The following is a 4,920-nucleotide window of genomic DNA, read 5'->3' as shown; positions in this document are numbered from 1 at the left end:
AAAGAGATCTCAGCACATCAGAACCATACACTTATGCACATACATGCGTTCTGATGGACCATCTTTGCCTGGGCATGGGGGAGCAGTGAGTACACTGTGGATGTTGCAGAGGTTGGTCCTGATCTCTTCCCCAGTCTGCTTGGAGTGGCACCCAGCGGGCCTTCCCCAGTTATGCAATACTGGAGTGTGTAATCACTTCATAAAAGACATAAAAGGAACCCCAGAAGAGGAAACACATGCCTTCTTCCCCCCTAGAAAACCCCAAAGTAACTATAGGAATTACAATTCCAGAGTTAAAGAAAAAAAACCAAAACCTCTATCAATCCACAAAGCCCATTTGCTTATAAATTTCTGCTAAAGGGGTCAGTCCAGTTATGGGCAATGTACATTACTGGGTGAAATGGAAATGTCTGTGCATTATTTATTTATTCAGCAAATATAACATTTATAGAGGACCTATTTCGGTGCCAGGCATTGATAAAATATAACAATTAGTAAAAATAAACATGGTCCCTTCTGTCACTGAGCTTATGGTTTACTAGAGAAAGAAACAGTCAAATAATTACACAAATAAAGGCAAACTTACACTACTAATTAGAACATCAATGAGAGGCACATGGTATACTACGAAGCTTGCAATAAGGAGATTTGAACTGGTTGGGGAATAGATGGAGAGTTGGGGGAGGAGGGATGTGGTCAGACAAGGCTTCCTTGAGAGTTTAAGGTCGAATAAGAGCTGCCTTGACAAAGAGGGGAGAAAATAGCAGAGGCAAGGCCCAATGGCAGAGGGAACAGGGCGAGTACCAGAATCCATCTGCAAAGGTAGGCAAATGCCAGGTTATTCAGATCTTCATGAGCCATTTGTGCATCAGAGTTGCAACATTACCAAAAAATGGGTGAAAGTGTTAATTCTAAAGCTGGGGGTCTGGTTTCAAATCCTGCCCTACTTCTTTCAAGCTATGTGACATTGGAAACATTGCTTAACCTTTTTGAATCTCTGTATCTTTAACTTTATAATGGGGTTGATAATAATAGTTAAACTTTCATTTATTGCTAAAGGCATGAGGCTTTGGATTAATATACTATTTTCTATCACCTACCTCTTGGGACTTTCATGCAGATTAAATGAATTCGATAAATGTAAAGTCCTTAGGACAATAGCTGGCACACGGCGAGCCCTATGTGTTAGCCATTACTATTATTTTGCATTTATCTTACGAGCAATGAAAATCCACTTGTTTTGTGTTTCCCAGTGGAAGGCAGGATCAATCCCCAATTCCCAAAGGACTTGGATGTCAAGACTAATGATGACATGCATGTGTCAGATGAGTATAAAAAGATTATTACACACATAATAAGACTTTCTGGGGAGAGCAGGGCAGGCACCCAAGCCACTCCAAAATGGCTTGAGTAAAAGGAGAGTGACTTTTTAAAAATCATGCTTATTGAGGGTAGGCTTGTGTGGTTTGAACTTCACCAGCACCAAGGGAGGGAGTACTCAAGCTTCCTTCCTTCCTTCCTTCCACCCTCACTCCCTCCCTTCCTTCCTTTCATTTCCTTCCTTCCCTCCCTCCCTTTCTTTTTCTTCTTCCTTTCTTTCTTTCTTTCTTTCTTTCTTCTCTCTCCATTCCTTCTTTCCTTCCTTCCTTCCTTTCTTCCTTCCTTCTTTCCTTCATTTTCTTTCTTTCCTTCCTTCCTTTCTTTTTTTTCTTTTCTTCTCTTTTTTTTTTTGGACAGAGTTTTGCTCTTGTTGCCAAGGCTAGAGTGCAATGACGCGATCTCGGCTCCCTGCAACCTCTGCCTCCCAGGTTCAAGCGATTCTCCTCCCTCAGCCTCCCAAGTAGCTGGGATTACAGGCATGTGCCACCATGCCTGGCTAATTTTGTATTTTTAGTAGAGATGGGGTTTTGCCATGTTGGTTAGGCTGGTCTCGAAATCCTGACCTCAAGTGATCCACCTGCCTTGGCTTCCCAAAGTGCTGGGATTACAGGCGTTAGCCACTGCACCCAGCCAGAGTGCTCAGGTTTTCTTACCCGCTTGCCCAGATGTGGGGCAAAAGAAGGGAAAAAGGAGGGATAGAATTTGAAAGCTGTCATTGATCCAACATCAAAATTTAAAAATGGAGTCAGACTCTTTATTTCACCACCAGAGTGTTTTAAGAAAGCAGATGATTTGGTTATGAAGATCAATCTGGTTGCAAGGATTTTTCTCTTCTTAATAACATTATTTATCTCTCATACTTTCTTCAAGAAACAAAAAACTTATTTAGTTCCAGGACAACAGAGGGATTCTACTGATTTGGAAAAACATTTGGTCAGCTTGATTGTGCCTGTGTGTATATGTGTGTATATATATATATATATACCTTTAATTCTTGGCCATTTGAATTGGTTAATAAAAGTTAGGTATGTAATGTATATCTCATCAGCAATATAGTTTCTAATAGAATTTTACAATAATCCAAATATTGACTGAGGTTATGATCTGATGCTGTTTGTTTGATCATTTGTACATTTGTATTCGATATCATTTCAAAATGGCTCAGAATAATTGGTGCTGCTTAAAACACAATACTGTAATTTATATATTTTTAGTTAAAATGTACAATGCTTCCTTTTGTCTGTCTGTCTCTGCTCTTTCGTTCTATTAGCTTAACTTAGGCTAAACTCATGGAACTTCAGCAGAAGCAGGAACACAAGATGGGTGTTCTATATTTCTCTTTATTTGAACTATTATGGGATCTTTCAGCATCTTTTTTTCTATGTCAGGTTGGGTTATGATGGTCTGGAAAACAAACTAAGCAAGTTGATATTTTCTTCACTATACTTTCACTTAAACATTGAAATAACTCACTCCGAGCAATGAATCTATTCTTTCATGCAGCCCAAGTGCTTGACTACAATCCTGTGTAGCATCTGCCATGAGTGCATTAAGGCTCATTTTAACATTTAAATTTATGTGTGAAACCAAACTCCCTATCTCACCTTGCTCTAAATCTTTCATTCTTCTGATTTCTTTCACAAACATTAATGTTTCACTCACCAAACTCTCAGTAAAGTAGATGTGAAAATTAGTCATCCTCTGACTCTTCCTTTTCTGTTGAAACTGTTGTCAAATCTCATAAATTCAGTTTTTAAATTTTTTAATTTATATTTTTAATCAAAACAATGTATGTGCATGGTTCAAAATCAAATGATTATAGAAGAATTTGTGACAAAATAACAACCCCTTGCCCCATCCCAGGCATGCTCACTATTTTCCTTTCTTCCTTCCTTCCTTCCTTCCTTCCTTCCTTCCTTCCTTCCTTTTTTCTCTGTCTCTTTCTCTCTCTTTCTTTGTTTCTTGGCCTTTTGGTAAGATTTATAGCTCTAAACAATGTATTTGTGCTATTATTTCTCAATTTATCAACTTTAGGTGTTGTCGACCTCCTTGCATGAGGATTTATATTACTCACACCATCCCTTCTCTAGCTTCCCCCAACCTAGTTATGATACTAGCTTTAATGCCTTCACTGGTTGACTCTAGAACCTCAATAACTCTGTTTAGACCTCTACTTTTTGTCTGATCAAACATGAGCAGTATTTCTTGACCCCTCATCTGGAGAGATAAGGACATTAACGCTCACAGCTTTTCCATCACCTCTTCCCTGTTCTGCCTCCTGGTCTCTGATAGCAATGCCATTATTTTGATATTGTGAAAGTGAACAGTGTTGCCCTTCTCTTTTCTTGTAACAGAGATTTTCCATAATTTGTCAGTTAATTATAAAACAAAACAAATTAACATCATTTACAGTATTGTGATTTCACAGATATTATATACTTGCAGAATAAAATTCTGCCTGTTCTTCTTTTGCACCATTTACCATGTCTTTCTTTCTGTCTCATTCCTACATTTCTGTCCTAATTTGCTGTACCTCTTGCCTATCCTAGTGCAGTCATCTCTGATTGATCATGATCTCGAGTCTTTCCCTGTTCAAACTGATCCCACAGTGATGTAAGATGAATTTTCCTAAAGCACAGCTTCATTTATAGAATGGCTACTTTCAAAATCCTTCAATGGTTCGGCTGAAACATCTTGTTAAAATTGGTAGCTTGGCTTTCAATATCTTTTATAAACTGTGTCCCTCTGTGTAGGCTCTCATTTCTGCCTCTATCCATTTTATGCTCTCCAGTCTTCCCTGTAAAGCTCTGTTCCAGTCTATTCTTATACTTTTCCTTACAGTGCACCCTAACCCTGGATGTCTGCTTCCAGCCTACACCTGGTAAAAGTCTTCTGAAAGGCTCAGATCAAATGTCTTCTTCATACCTAAGGCCATCTGACATGGCAATTTTCTTGTTGTATAAGCATTATCTTATACCGTCTTTACTTTCACCTGCTTTGGTGCCCTACTTGGATTGTGTCTTTGTAGATTTTTTTGTATATTTCTTACACATGTTCAGCATAATAAACACAAATCATACTCACTTAACTTAAAAGTTGTTGAATTGGGCTGGACGTAGTCTGGAGCAGTCGCTCACACCTGTAATCCCAGCACTTTGGGAGGCTGAGGCGGGTGGATCACGAGGTCTGGAGATTGATACCATCCTGGCCAACATGGTGAAACTCCGTCTCTACTAAAACTACAAAAATTAGCTGGGTGAGCTACTTGGGAGGCTGAGGCACATGAATCACTTCAACCCAGGAGGCGGAGGTTGCAGTGAGCCGAGATTGTGCCACTACACTCCAGCCTGGCAACAGAGTGAGACTTGGTCAAAAAAAAAAAAAAAAAAAGTTGTTGAATTGAATATACTTTGAAAATTTTCTGCAATTAATAAGAACATTGCATTGCCAAGGTTTTTGTATTCCTTTGTGTGTTTGATAGATAGGAAGAAGAATTAGAAAATACATTTTGTGGTTTGTAAATAACTTTGACTCCCACTG

The sequence above is a fragment of the Pan paniscus genome, chromosome 5 (genome assembly GCF_029289425.2).
Source record: "Pan paniscus chromosome 5, NHGRI_mPanPan1-v2.0_pri, whole genome shotgun sequence".
Lineage (NCBI taxonomy): Eukaryota > Metazoa > Chordata > Mammalia > Primates > Hominidae > Pan > Pan paniscus.
This window is presented reverse-complemented; position numbering follows the sequence as displayed.